This window comes from Alosa pseudoharengus, unplaced genomic scaffold, assembly GCF_046254945.1.
Source record: "Alosa pseudoharengus isolate Yale_2024_CS ecotype anadromous, Long Island Sound unplaced genomic scaffold, YU_APseudo_1.1 YU_APseudo_1.1_scf_3, whole genome shotgun sequence".
In the NCBI taxonomy this organism is placed as follows: Eukaryota; Metazoa; Chordata; class Actinopteri; order Clupeiformes; family Clupeidae; genus Alosa; species Alosa pseudoharengus.
This window is the reverse complement of record NW_027468718.1, coordinates 20987160-21002998: the sequence shown is the minus strand read 5'-3', so window position 1 is coordinate 21002998 and position 15839 is coordinate 20987160.

The window sequence follows — 15839 nt, the reverse complement described above, 5'->3', positions numbered from 1 at the left end:
TTCATATCAGATTCATGTCAGATCGGGCTGACCTTTTGTCATAAAAATAGGCTACACCATTACAGTTGAAGTTCCGTTATGTCGGAATCTATTTGCATATTTCCCGTCAACAGAGAGACTTTTTAATTCAAAGTTTGTTCTCCAGGATGGGAAGGAGACGATCTGCTCGCATATGAAAGAGCCAGGCTGAAGGGGTAGAGGTAGCCAGGAAGAGAAGCAAAACAAACAACAAAAAAAACTTAACAATCAACTAGATAAACAGATGGCTGCTTCACGGGCTGCTTCAGGAAGTCTAGACCACAGAGGTGCCTCTAGAGCAGCTCCAGGAGAGCCTATCTCAGTGCCGTCTGTCAGCAGCTACTCTGCCACATTTCTCATAAAACCATACTCTGATATCTGCAGCATGCAATCTCTGTTACAGTAATAACTAACCCCTTTGTTCTTTGCACTCCATGCTTTTGTTATCCCCCAATTTGCGGTGCTTTGGGTAATTGGTTTGTACAGTGTATCCTCAGGGCATTCACTTTGTACCCACTCGTTAATGTTGTCAAGTAAAATTTTACTCCTAGCCTATACGGCAACCTTTTCTTCCATTTTCCTACTGAAATAACACGCGCCTCCTCTGTCAAATATTTATTTTGTGAATGCACGCCTCGACAGAAGCAGGCGTGGACAACGTTTGTGCGTAGGAATAGAGCTTTTGGCCAGGCATTAATTGGTCCTTGTTTGCAGCAATGGGTAAACAGAGGATCTCAAAGGAGAGGAGTGCCAGTCTGATGAGGCTCTAAAGCTCCGAAATGTAATCAGCAAGGACTTTGTTTAAATCCCCACTCCTCCCTCCCCAAAGACTGTCTCTCTCTCAGACGTCAGCTGTTTATAGGTCTCGAAACACCTCGTGGAAAAAACACACACACACACACACAAACACACACTCTCAGACAAAGGCCCTTGGCGTTCGCTGTCCTGGTGTGACATGTGAGCGTGCTGTCGTCTCCGACGGGGAGCCGGGGCGCGCCTTGCGGGCTCGTTAGGAACGGGTCACGAGGGACCCGTGAGGCCGGGATGCGTTGAGAATGCTGGACGACGAAAAGAGCAAAACTTTTGTGTGTTGTAAAAATAAAGAAGTGTGCACAGACGCTCAGCTTTGTGGGGAAATCCCTTCCAGTGCCACAGGCGCATGACTCAGGTGCTCATTGTGTGACCAACGAATTTCTTGGCACTTCATTGCATGTTGGTTTGACAATGGAGGCAACAGATTGTAAGTCAGTGCTGCAAATGCAGTGTGCTACGTCATCTTCCACTTTTGTGTGTCCCTTATCAAAGATGCTTTCTGTTGTCCAGAAGATTTACTGTGCTTTAAATCTCAATCACACCACTAAAATGTCCTGTAAAGTTCAGAACAGGTTGTTGTTATAGGGATGGTATGGTATAAAAACTACATGAAGCACGCAAGTAGGCCCATGTACAAAAGAAATCATAACAGACCCAACCTCAGAGCTGAATCAAGACATAGCCTGGCATCAAAGCTGTCGAGCGTCCAGAAGGTAACGATTAGCTTGGGCGTAGCTGCAACCGCATAAGGCACAAACACACCCTCAGCTATGGGCAAGCGTTCAAACCTCAGGTGTGTCCGCACAAGACCCACCCCATGTCCTCTCCCTCATTTCATAGGAGCGAAGAGGGAGAGAACCAGAACAGCATGAAAGTATCCATTGGGGCACTTACCAAGCTGCTGTACTTCAATGCATGTTTGGAAAACCTTGACAAACAACAAACAATAATCCTTGTTCCTTAAATCATATGATCCAGCGCAGGGTTACTGAAGCCTTTGAAGCTGACATAATTTGGCTAATCTCTCTCAGCACAGTTAGATTTACTCTAAATATTCTGCAAATGGGCTCATGCAATCGTACAGACATTAAAGGCATGAAGCGTGATGGCACTGATGTGGTAACAAAGTAGGATATTAGTTCAGAGAGCTATTTTACATGCAGCCTACCCCCCTCCCTTGACTTAACCCAATTTTCACCAACTGCATGTTTTGTGATAGACCTTGAAAAATGGCAGACTTGACATCTTATTTTTACTCTGCTCTTTGTTTGTCCTTAAGTTGCTGCTGGAGGGTTCTTCTTTTTTTTTTTTACCAGAGAAGCTTGGAGGACATGCTTCAGCTGAGGTGCTTTTAGTCAAATTCAGGGTCTGTTGCCGAGCCCTTCTGAGCACATTCAGGCTCCATCCTTCAGGGGTGATATTTGGCACAGAGGCAGTCATCACCCCCCTCCAGTCCCAACAGTGGCTGTAGACATGAAGTGGGATGCCATGGAGATACTCCAGGTCTCCCACTGGCCCCCGTTGGCTGCCAGCTCTCCGGCCGGAAAGAACCACTTCTCATTTCCTCTCGTTGCTCCCTGGTGCTTTGGACGGTTGTCCATGACCTTGGAAGAGCTGGTGTGGTGGGGCCGGGAGGGGTGTGAACGCGGGAGGGAGAAAAAAAACAAGCACACCAGAATTGGCTGGGAACTAGCAGTGATGTCATAGCAGTCCCCCCCCCCTGGAGCCAAGGCTGAAGTGTTATCTTGGACGTCCACCATCCGCGGGGCTATGAGTCGGCTCTCCCCTGAAGAGCAGTGAGGACACTCTATCAGTTGGCCAGGCAGGGGTGGTTTTGAAGGCCAGTCCACAGCACGACGCCCAGAAAATGTCAGATAGCCTCGGACTTTTTCTGATTACGGTGTGCTGTGGCGGTGGAGGGCCGCGTTCCATTTACCTGATGGCTTCTGTGTGTTTAGCGAGCCTCTACAACCTCTGCAGAATGCCTGCCACCGAGTTCCCATGGGGGCGGACTTTATGACTCACTCAAAGCCTCACCTCTCTGGTTACTCCATTTAAACACGATCCGTGATATTTAATAGCGAGAATTAATGGATTTGGTCATTACCATTCAGTGCACCCTCTGGCATACACCACGCTGGAACAGGTCCTTGGCACGGGGACACTCGGATTTAAAAACATTAACAGCACAAAGAGGTGACATCATTCAGCTAACTCCCGTTTTGGGCTGACTGATTAAAGTTGGAATCAAAGACATAACCGAGCTTGTTTCAATGACACCCAATCTGTAGTGTAACTCCAGCCAGTTTTGAGTGTGGGTGTGAGAGTATTTGCACGTCTGTTTGTGTATGTGTATCTGAAAGTCCCTCCACATGCTCACACACACACACACATAAACACACACACACACACACACACACAACCACATAGTTTCTTTACGGTGTGCTGGCCCTTGGGCCTCACTGTTCTCAGCTCTGCTGTGGTTCTCTGAAAGGGAGAGCGGGAGCGGCCCTTTGTGATTGTGATCGGGGCCCGCTGCTGAATGCTCTCCATCTCCAACCAGAGGCCAGCTGAACTAATGACCCCGCTCCCTTTGTGCCCAGCCTCAAAGAAAGAAGGGATAATGCCTCCCACCTTTCACTTTTGAGTTTCCATAGTGGCCCCACAGCGCGATTTCTCCTCAGGGCACTCCAGCAATGACGGCGTTTCAATTCAGGCTCCACCTGCATTAAGGCCCTCTGAGACCTCCAGTCTAGCAGGAGAGTCGATTGCACAGAAAGTTGGCAAACCACGGGAGAATAACTGTCCGCCATCGTTAGTGGGGTGTCTGTTAATCGGGCTGGAAAGCATGATTCATTGATTTAAACCAGTGTGATCAAGCTAAAACTCTAGAGCCGTATTGGCATTTATCAAGTAATATTAAAAAAAAAGAATCAAGGTAGACATCAACAAACAGTGGAGTGAACCAGAGCTCTTCTTTGCCTAGAGTCTGTTAGGCTCCACACGCCATGGCAGGTTATTACTCTGGGCTTTTGACTTAGATCCCCCCCAGTCTCCATTGTTTACTTACTGGATTAAGTCCAGTGGGGTGGAGGTTTTGTACCCCAGTCACATCCATTCCACTGTCTTCAATGGGCCCTGGTGATGTGACTGCCCATTGTCCACCAGCCTGGTGTCATTCTCATGACCTCACCTGGCCCGAGGAGAGCCTGTGCTTAATGGGGTGTGTTAATGGCAATCAAAATCTGCCGTTAACCTCTTAGCCCCAGTGGCCGCCCCTGGGAAGACCTCTGCATGGAAAACAAATTTGTTCGCACAAGAGCTGTTTTTGTGGGCCGGGGCCAACGGAAGCAGGATGGTGCTACTCGGAGGTCGTATACGTTTAAGCAACCATACTGGGGGGAGGGAGCGGCCTCCAAGGTTAACACAGAAAGCAGAATGGTGGCTGTCAAAGCACTTTCTTTTTTCTCTGTGTTTCTGTCTTTCTTTTGCTTGCTTAAGCCTCTCCGCGTTTCCCATCTGGAAGCTTACCTTGTGCTCTGAACTCTGCTGTCATGTTCTAAGAATTTTGTGTGTGACAGAGGAACGTGACGTACCCTTCTAATTGCCCTCAGTAAATCGCTCTGGTACATGTCAAGGCCCAAAAATCTCCCCAGTTCTCTGGAGAAGTGAGTATAATTCAGAAAAGCTCATTACATCGTCACTTTAGGGAATATGCAATGAAGAAAACATGTTGCTTAAAAATATTTGCAAGGCAGTCAGGCATGATTGCTTTTGAAAAGCTTTGGTTGGAATGGCATTTGCTATGTCACTGTGCCAAAATTCATGTAGAATGGCTTGAATGGAGATATGCCAGAGATGAGCATCTGTGTGCGTGTGTGTGTGTGTGTGTATGGCTGGGTGGTTAACAATACATGCTACAGTGACACTGATGAAGCCTGTTAACACAGGGACATTCACATAAGTTATTCTGACAATGCAGAATATGAGTGTCAACAACAGCCCCTTGCTCTGCCTGGTTCCCTGTGCTATTACCCAGGCTGCTCAAATGAGCTCCAGAGGATTAAGAACACATCAAGAAGTTAACGCTGGCTTTGGATGTGAAAGTGCTGCACTTTGTTAATTGTTTTTTTCTTTAATCCCCTCTCGACTTTGTTGAAGGTGCTTGCCATTCTGTAACGTGTGGTGAAAAGAGCTTTCAGCAGGATCTGCTGCGCGGTCGTGTCTTAAGTGATCCGTGGTCAATTACGAGGCACTTTTTTTTTTCATACACTTGTGGTCATGGTAAGCTTTTTATATCCGTCGCCCCAACTGATTATAACAAAAGCCCACATCTGAAAGTCGCATTGCGTTTGATACTGCAAGGCCCTTAAAAATCTGCTTGTGGAGATTAGCATTGTTTCCTGGCCTTTGAGGAAAGGAGATGACCGGCCGAATGTTCTCCTGCTGAAGTTCCTTAAAGCACGGCAACGATCATCTCTACTGTGGTCCTGAGCCTTATAAAAGTAGAGTGAGAGAACAAGATCCCCTAATAGCTTCTCCACCAGTCTCCATTCCTCTGGCCCCAGTAATTCAGCAGTGGCCGATATCCCCAACAACACATGTATACATTTTAAACACCCTCATCCGAATGCTTTTTCCAGCACACCAAGGGTACGTCTTGATATGTCCCAGAGAAATCTGCCTTTGCACTTAAGTGACGTGCAGCCCACAGCTCTCCCCTTACAGATGGATTGACCCTTTCCTGCTTTCCTCAAGCCCTCTAGCCAGTGTCAGTCAGTACCCTCACTTTCTTTATAATGCTCTCCTCTGCTTCCTCTCCTCTCATCCTTCCTGGGGGCAAAAGTAAACATGTGGCAAAGACATACTCCTCCGGCGCAGATTTTTTCCCCCCCATACCAGCTCAAATTGTCCATTTATGAAGCGGACTGGAAAATGTCAAAGCTTCTGCCCCTCCTATCCTCTCTCTCTCTCTCTCTCTCTCTCGCTCTCTCTCTCTCTCTCTCTCTTTGTCTCTGTCTGACTTTCTCTCTGTCCCTCTTTCTCTCTCTCTCTCTCTCTCTCTCTCTGTCTCTGTCTGACTTTCTCTCTGTTCCTCTTTCTCTCTCTCTCTCTCTCTCTCTCTGTCTCTGTCTGACTTTCTCTCTGTCCCTCTTTCTCTCTCCCTGTCTCTCTCAACTTGTTCCTTCCCCTGGGGCAGCAGCAGGAGGAGGAGGAGGAGGAAGAAGAGAGAACATTCCAGGGCTCCGGACACACAGCCCACTGACGGACATCTCTCTCAGTGATCATCCTGTCGCCTCTTGCTGCCTGCAGCCCTGGTCCAGATTAGCGAGCTAATTTGTCCTCATTGAGGATCAGTGGTGAAGGAGTTGCTCAGCAGGATTGGGTTTTGACATGTTGGAACCAAATACTGTAACAAAGTTCAGCTTTTGTGCCCCAGGGACCTCCATGAGAGGGTGGGAAAATACTTTCCTCATGGATGTTTTAGCGTGTTTAGGCTTTGACTTGCTCTATGAACAATTTGAATGGGGGGGGGGGGGGGTGTTAAACATGAAATGTTTACAGATGGTTAGCAAATGTATGCTGAACTCTTAGCCTTTGTCAGAACAGGGTAGACTAAGAAAACAAGTGAACGGTTCTGACGTGAGGTGTTTTATGAAATATACCCCTTTGTTTGAAAGTAAATCATTGATTTATGTGCTGCATGATTAAGCTCCTGGATTTGATGTTGTGGTTTGTTGTTATGTCGTCATACATATTACATGTTTAAATACATACTGTCTTCAGGTAGCTGATGTATAGTTTATATTTTGAAATCTGACAGCCCATAAAAGCACAGCTTGAACCTCTGGAGTACTACTTAGCTCTTGGCTCACTTTCTTTTCTGTCTTTCTTTTTTTTTTAACTGTTGATCACTGCCAATTTGTTTTATTTTTTGTCTGTCGCCATGGCAACGGCTGGCTGGGAAATTTGAGCAGCAACTGGTTCTTTTAAGGAGATGAAAGTTGAGATGCTGAGATATTGTTCCCAACTATGGCTGGGAGATGCTGAATTGTCCAAGCACATGACTCATTAAAGTTGGCCTATATTCTTGTTCTACTCTTTCCAGTTCCCAGTTCTTCTTTCCATCTGTCCCCCTCTCGCCATATATGCCCCATGGTCTTCCCCTCTCTCTCTCTCTCTCTCTCTCTCTCTCTCTCTCTCTCTCTCTCTCTCTCTCTTTCTCTCTCTCTCTCTCTCTTTCTCTTTCTCTCTTTCTCTCTCTCTCTTAGTTCAGTTCAATTGAGTTGAAAGTGGTTTTATTGACATGACTATTTACCTTGTTGCCAAAGCTTGTGGTGACAGTGGAACACTGGTAACAATATTGTGAGCTGGTATAATTGAAAGCCATCACCATTTTATTATTTTGTTGATTCTCCCCACTCCATTTCTCTCTCACTCTCTGTCCCTCTGCTGCCCCATGTTCAGGGCCGTACGGTGCCCTTACCCATGAGCGCATTCGTGGGACAGTCCGCCCCCACCCTTGTCTCGTACGTCCACAGGGAGATTTTTTATTGGCGTGGAGTCTGGCTGGAGAGTTTCCCACTGCTGCAGTGTCCTGCGCCCCTGCGCCCCTGCAGCTTTGTGTGTGTCGACAAAGAGAATCTACATTCATTATTCCCCATTCATCAACCCACCAGCCCGCATGTCAAATTTACTGACAAGACGCTAATGGAGGTTGCAGTGGAGTGCTGTGTCATCCCACACAAATACACATGCAAGCACCCTTCATAATTTACAGAGACACACAGACAAACACACATACAACAGACATACCGGTGCACATACACACACACATACACACACACACACACACACAGACACACACACACACCTGTATAACTTGTTGTCAGGTTCAATCTGCAAATTCATCCAGTCGTACAGACATACACAATAGTCATCACATAGGCTCATGTAAGAAGAAGGAGTTTCAAATCAAAACACATTAATGCGTATTGACAAAGTTGATTGATGAGCATGCTGCCTGGGGACGCTACTGTAAGCCACGACCTTGACTGTGAGCAAAGGGACGGCGTTTGAATACTAAAGCGTCCTTTTGTCTGCACCGAGCTCATCCCCACTCAAGGCTGCGTCCATCCTTTTGTGTGCAAGCGTGGGGACCGGCCCGGGGCTGCACAATGCGAGCAGCGGGGGCTTTGAGTTTGAGCTCGTCAGCCTGACAGATCGCATTCCAGCGCCTGGATTTACTGGAGGGAGCGGACTTGCACAGTCCTGAATTACGCCCGCCGTGCCCATTGCGAGGCACTCAGCTGCACAAACCGACAGCCCCAAAACGGCGGACCTCGTAAAACGTGCTGGCTGGAGTGGTCTGTTTTAGCTGCATGTGGTCAACGTTTATTTTGTGGCCTTTGGCTGGATTGTGGCAAGTGCGTACAATGCCCACTGCAGTTTCCCCACCCACCAGCTCATATGAGAGAGGTATAAAACCGGGGCTCAACAGCAATGTTTTCTCTCCTTTTTCCCTTCAGAAGAAAAATATTTTCAACAGGGCATGAATTAAAAGTTTCATTAAAAGTTTCAAAATGACTTAAGTCACTTTGAAAGACAAAGATTTTCCCTCTTCAATCCAGCTTACTCTCGCTGAAGGCTAAAGGACTCTTATTGCCTTGGCTTACATAATTTATAACTCACCTCAATATTTAATGACTTAAAATATTATCACCTTTTATTGGGAGCGGGCGGGGACCGTGCCCCCCGTCTCCGTGGTCACCCTCTGATGATGGGAAAAAAAAGGCAGCTCCCAGGGTCTGTAATCATTTTTACATCCCCATTTTTTTTTTTTTTTCTTTGAGCAGTGGAAATATAATTAGAAAGAGCTGACTTCTCTGGCCACAGCGAGGGCTGAAATTGCAGGCCTGGCCCTGGACCCAGCGGCTCGGTGGCGAGCGGCCGAATCGGCGCTGCCGAGTTTCCGCGGCCGCTTCGCGCTCCTTCTCCCCGTCCGTCTGCGCCTCCGCACGGTTCACAACCCCCGCTGCAGTGGCTGGAACAGGCAGCCGGCCGGCCAGCCCTGGCCACGGGGTCCTTTCATGTGGCACTGCCTGTTTTCAGAGATGGAGGCCCCAAATGACAGATCTTATATGATCCATTTAATGTGTAAAGCGGGAACAAGAAGGAGCGAGGGACCGAGAGGGGGGGCCCGTTCTGCTTTGCTCCACCAATGGGTGTAGTGGTAGGCTGAGACGTTTGGATCTACTGTGGACTGGCTCTCTTGGGATTAAGTGAATGAATAGACATTGATACAAAGACAGCGTTGTCATCATTTTCACACAGGAAAAAAAAGCAAGAGTTCAGAACTTGAAAGGTCAACATGAACTCCTCTTGCATTGGCATTCCTCTCAGCAAAAGACTCAAGTGGGTCGACGCTGATGCAGAAAGGCCACCCCGTGATTTACAGCCCGTAGATCATTCTGTAATAATTGTGTTTTTTTGGTTCAACGGCTAGCACAACCCCCCGAAGACTCTGATTCTGGATGAAGTGTCTCTCTGCCTCAGTGGTCTCCCAAGAACCAAAGGGAGGTCGTTGAACTTCCCAAGTTCAATCTGTAGGATGTTTATGTGCGGTTCTGAAGCCATACTTACAGTACCATCACATCTTCTTCATGTTTACTTACACCCATGTGATAGACAATAGAGTTGATGTTGTCTGGCTTTCCAATGTATCATAGCTACTATATTATAGCTGAGGTAAAATGTATTAATATTGTGCTGAATTGGCACAAATGGGTTAGCGGATTTCCCTGTGGGAGTGGCGAGGTCCCCTTTGTTTTTTGAGTCCTGTCTGTCCGTCCATATTTTGTGTCTTCCAACATTGTCCATGTAAAGTAATCCTTTGACAGCAGTGCTGTTTTCGTCCTCCCTGGCTGTGTTAATTGGTGGAGATTAACCCTGTCGTCTATAGTCCATAAGCACCAGGGCCTCCTTTTCATTACCAGGAGGACCAGTGTGCTCTCCTCACAGGAGGGTTTTGTTTTGCGGCGGTTAAAGGCAAGCCTCTATAGGCACTCATTCACACCAGCCCCTTCTACGTGGATGCGTCAGCTTAAGGCAGCCTGGTTTAGTTCAATCATGTGCAGAAGAAAAAGAGTTGAATTTTATAGCTTTATGCATTTTTGCTCTGCCATGTGCCAAGTTGTTTTAGCGAAGAGTTGCTATTTCAATGAATGGCAAGCTATGGGGCCACGGTTTCATCCCAGCCCGAAAATTATAGAGCTCCGTTTAGAATAATAAAAACGGGCCGGGAGGAAATTGCATGTTCCGTCCGTGAGAGTGGCACACGATGACCCTCAGAGGTCAGCGGCCTCTCGCCGGGGCGACTCGGACAAAAGACGCCTGACCCGGCGGGATGTGTGTGGGGTGCCAAACTACGTCGGCTGGCTTGTGGAGGTGTCAGTGCAGCGGAGGCCAGTTCCTGCTGTCGGCCATTCTACTTTGACCTGAGGGCCCCTTCATTGAAACACTGGGCGTCTTTGTTTTCTGCTGGGGGGGGGGGGACAAAGAGAGAGCAGAGAGAGAGGAAAAGAGAGATGGAAATGCTGTTCTCTTTGATTATTCTCAGCAGCACAAATGGATGGTGTCCTGTACCGAGGGACAAACAAGTGTGGTTTCACCGTAAAAGCTGGTTACTCCCACAAAGACCAAACTAGATATCAGAGGGCCTGGAGAGAATGAATGAGGCTTTTCGTCTCAGCGGAGTGTCTATATGTTTGGATGTGGCTTTTCGTCTCAGCGGAGTGTCTATATGTTTGGATGTGGCTTTTCGTCTCAGTGGAGTGTCTATATGTTTGGGTGTGGCTTTTCGTCACAATGACTATTGTACATGTAAGAGAAATGGCTGCACTTTGCGTACAACAATTTTTTTTGTGTGAAGAAAGCACTACCAGCCGGCGTAGTGCTTTCTGCTGCCTTTTGATTACCGGTACTTCTAAGTTTGGCCCTGCTCCAGCTCCTACCCTAGAATTATTGCACATGTAATGTTTGGACCCCGGCATGGTACGCTATCTGTCAGAAAATGGCAACTTGTTTTGCAGCCTGATGAGCTTTCCTCATTTAATAGTGTCTTAAAATTATAGCCTGGACAGTAGTCCAAGTGTACACCGCCATCAGCACCACCACCATCATAAATAAGCAAACTTCAAATCAGCCTGTAGCAAAAGCACTAGTTCCACAGCACACTGATAGTGTTATTTACCCCACACACTCTGCGGGGGTTCAGGCTGTTGGTCTGGTTTCTCCATCGGGGCGGTTGCTCTGACCCAGACGCGGACTAGCCGGCAGACATCCCGCGCCAGCCCGTCTGCCGAGCCCAGGGGAGTCATTTGCGAGGGATCCTGCGCTCCGCATGTATAACAGGACTGGAGATTACAAGACGTGAGATTGGATCGCGCCTCGGCCCGTAAAACCCCAGCCAACGAGCCCGGTCGGCTGCCTAGGTTCCTATTTCAGCACTGGGGGGAATGGAACGGTGCCACGGCAGTGAGGGGTGACTGACATCCCAGCCTTTATGTTTCCACGGAGAGGCAGGAAACGGGAGCTTCATGCCTTCCAGCGGGGTCCAGCATCTCTGGGCCTTTTCTGGCGTCTCTTCAGCGGCATGCGGAGGGGCCCGCGGCGTGATCCATTAGGCCTTATCAGCTCAGAGCAGTCTGTAAAAGAGCCCACACTCTGATTTCCCACGGGTTACTCGATTTTTGAAACTGAAGCCTGCATCTGAATTCCATATTGCTCTCAGCTTTATCATTTGCTCCTAAGAGGAATACGTCTGGCAGTGGGTTTCCCTTAACCACCTATTCTCTACGTGACCCCTCTTATCATACCCTGCCAGAGCTCTGGGAAAAGCTTTTGTTAATCTATGGTCACATTCCAAATTGTGTACGATTGTATCAGAAACGAGTGAAAGTGCCTAGATGATAAATATTAGATATTTTTCTTTTAATATATTTCCTTTGTAGGGTGACCTCTTTTTCATACAAATGTCCTTTGACCTGAAAGTTAATTACTGTACACAGTAAAAATGCTCCCGAGGATGTCAAAATTCAACACTGTTTTCATAAGTCTATGTTTATGTGGATTGTTTGTACTGATTCTTGTCTTTTTAACATGCTGCATATCACCAGAGATGATTGTAATGTGGATTGCCTTGTTGATTTTGCCTGCTATTGATTAGCTTGAAAATTGCGTTGCTCAAATGAAATGGCAGACTCATTTCACATCGGTGAAGGTTACCACTCAAGGCTCCATTAGTAGGAGATGGGCCGTCGGCAGATCCATTTTAAATATGTTTTACATTTCCCTCTCTCCCTGAGTTTATTTAATGGTTCATTGCTCTGCCGTACGCTTAGGCTATAATTTCCGTGGCTGTGTTGATTTTTCTTAATCAGCATTCGTAAAGAAATGGCCCTGAGCCATTGGTCAACATTTGTTTAGTGGGTTTGGTTCATGCCTAGCTATCACAGTCATTGTGTACTTCGTGCATTATGAGGCATATCTTCCTCCATTTTCAGGGAAGTCAGGGAAATATGTTTAAATTTAATTTCCTTTGTTGGATGGATTTTCAATTTAGTTTACTTTTTGTCTCTTGCAACAGTAGGGAAATAGTTCATGAAATAAAGGTGACTGGAGCCATATTTTTTGTCCTAGTGTTATTCTGTCAGCTTTCATTGTGTCACACCTCTCTGGAGTCTGGAATGATGCCCTAATGTCCTTCATCTCTTCTCTTTCTCTTTCTCTTTTTCTCTTTCTTTCTCTTTCTCTTTCTCTTTCTCTTTCTCTTTCTCTTTCTCTTTCTCTCTTTCTCTTTCTCTTTCTCTCTCTCTCTCTCTCTCTCTTTCCAGCTGGCGATGCTCCATCCGAGAGCATCCCACCACACCCATACACCCCGGAGGAGGTGCTGCGACTGACCAAAGGAGTGTCCATGTCGCTGCCCTCCTCACCCCTCCTGCCCCGACAGACCTACATGATGCCCTCACGCGCCTGCAAGAAGTCGCCAGGTAACTCCACCCTACTGTTGCAGCCCCTGCACCTCACCCCACCACCTCTCCACCTCACCCCACCACCCCCTATCCACCCCACCTTTCTCTTTTTCTCCGTCCTTTTATCCTTCTGCATATCACATCAACTTCTAAGCTTGAGGGAAAGGCAGCTGACTTGTCCCCAGTATACAGTTACATTGTTCCTGTACTGGTTTGTGGCACCATCCCCAAGCACAGTATGAGACGCTAGTGTAGCCTCCGCTCAGTTGCTGCAGGTGTGACTGAGCTCGCGGGGGAGATCTTAAGCGGCCCGCCGTCACGGCAAAAAAATCTCTTTGGCTGTAAACCCAAATTGCCGGCGTGCCTTTTTTTTTTGTGGGTTTTTTAGAGTCGTTGGCTTATTTACTGTAAGTACTTGGTTTCCCAGGTGCTGTTGTCTATGAAAATAATGCAGACCATAAACTATGCGCGTACGCGCTCCAGCTTGCAGCCTAAGCTTTGTAGTGCACATGTCAGTAGAGTGTTTGGTGGTTGACTGGGGGGGGGGGGGGGGCGCAGACACGAGGATCTGTGTTTGTCTCTCTCTAGTGTAAGCCTCTTTATTTGGTCAGCTTCTGTTAAAGAGTCTCTCCTGGTTCTTTCTCCCCTTCCTGCCAGATCTCTGGCCTTTGTTGTGGTGCGCGCTGGCGGTTTGTCTCTTTGGGGAGCATGTGCGTCAACAGCGTCCTGATTGTTTCGCTTCTCTCCCGGCGCTAAAGGACACAGCCATCGGCAGCTGTGCGATCTTCAAAGTGCAAGGAGACAGTTGTAGCTGGACCCATTTCAAGCGCCGCTCTCTTTGTTTTCGGAGGACTTAGCGCTGAGGATTGAAACCCTTTGAATGGTCACCTCACCCCCCCTTTCCCCTTTCACATCTGGGGCTCATCTGTGCTGAGGCAGCTCTGGGTTTGAGAAGGAAGGGGGGGCCTGCTTTGAACCAGTCCAAACCATGACATGAACTGACAATTAGTCTGTGCCCTTGGCCCCATTGTCCTCTTCCGTCTGGGCCGTGTTAAAGAGAGATAGAGACCAGCCTGCTCTGTTTTTCCCACTTATCGCGTCTGGAAGCAATGCACAGCAAAGTGTGGCCATTTTTTCGAAGTTCAGCTTCCACTCAGACGTTTCTTTAAGTGGTGGAAATTGGTGTTGTTTTTCCCCTTGGTCGTTGTTTATTGGGAGGTGTTACTGCCCGGAGTGCAATTTGTTTCCTAAATCCGTTTCCTCCACTGAAGAATTCTTCCGTGGCTAATATCCGTCTCAGACAGGTTACGTGCGGGAATCAAACTGACCAGACTGAGTGTCAAAGTTATAAAACAGAAGCACTTGATTGAAGAAGCAGCTTTTTCTGACAGAATTGTATCTGCTTCAGTGTTCAAGGATGAACACTGCATAATTCTGCTCGCACCAGAGGACATGTGGAGGCGCAAATTAAATAACAGCAGCGATACAAACGATTAGCTCCGTCGTTGAACGGATTCAGCAGACTTTTAATAAATGCCATCCATTGTTCTCACATTCGTTTTTCTAGTGTTCATAAAGTCACAAAACGCCTCACAAAATATCACCTGAGGAAAGCCGAATCAGATATTTATTGGAAAAAAATAGAGCTAATTAAGGATACACCGCAAAGCTTGACCAAATCTCAGAGCATGCTCACAGTCTTCTTATTACCTCCTAGCATGGCCTCCCTCCCCACCCTTCCGTCTCAAGGTAAAGGTATGTGCCGTCATTGTTTTTAAAAAACCATCAAAGAGAGACGGCTGATCAAAAGCACATTGAGGAAGCAGATGGGGGTGGTGGTGGTGGGGGGGGGGGTTGGGTGGATGAGGGGAGAGGAGAGGAGAGCAGAGCAGAGGGGAGGGGAGGGGAGGGGAGGGGAGGGGAGGGGAGAGGAGCTGAAGGTGAAATGAGCCCAGGAGGCAGGAAGGCTGAATGTGTTCAGTGCAAACACATTCACAAAGAGCCACGACAGCAGCACACACAGAGAATGGGGAGAGAAGAAGTCATTGCAGCTGTCTGAAAATGGGTGTGTGTGTGTGTGTGTGTGTGTGTGTGTGTGTGTGTGTGTGTGTGTGTGTGTGTGTGTGTGTGTGTGTGTGTGTTTAAGTAGGAAGAAAGGGAGGGAATCATTCACTCCTGTTCTCAGGGAGGTGTTGAAAACAGCGGGAGAGCTCACGGCTACACTTAATAAAGATGCAGGAACTCCCCCACCTAAGCCATGGAAGAAGTGAGAGTGAGCGAGAAAGAGCATGTCTCTGCCGGTCAAGTATGTAGGGGACAAACATCGGGCAAAGCTTGACAAAGTAGGAGCAAGTCTCTCAATTCAGCCTCTGAGATTTTGCTGACATTAGCAGGAGTCATGGCATCGTCGGGCACTGCTGCACTGTAAACAAGCCCGACAGTTCCCAGTCATGCTGACTCATGGAGGACCCTCAGCAGCTCGCCCAGAGACAGTGACTGATTGTGGGGCAGTGCGTGTGATGTGTGACTGATTGCATGTGTGCAAATTGTGTGGGCACATCGGAGTGTGTGTGTGTGTGTGTGAACAGTGTGGTTATGCATGTGTGTGTTGGTGATGTGTGTGTGTGTGTGTACGATTATGTGTGTGCTTGTGTGTATGCGTGTATGTGTTTAGTCTCAGGGCCAGATCAGCAGTATGGGGGGACTCTGCCCCCCCCCCTCCGCTCCAGCAGCACCTCTTCACCGTCTCCTCAGCTGACTCTGACCCCCAACCCCCAAACCCCCCCCCCCAACATCCCCCCCGCCGCCTGCGAGCGGCGAGCAGCACCTCTTCACCGTCTCCTCAGCTGACTCTCACCCCCAACCCCCAAACCCCCCCCCCCAACATCCCCCCCGCCGCCTGCGAGCGGCGTTCGCTCACCGAGGTTCTCCTCCTCTGATCTCGCATTCCTCAGCTGTGCTCTCCCGCTGCCGTGG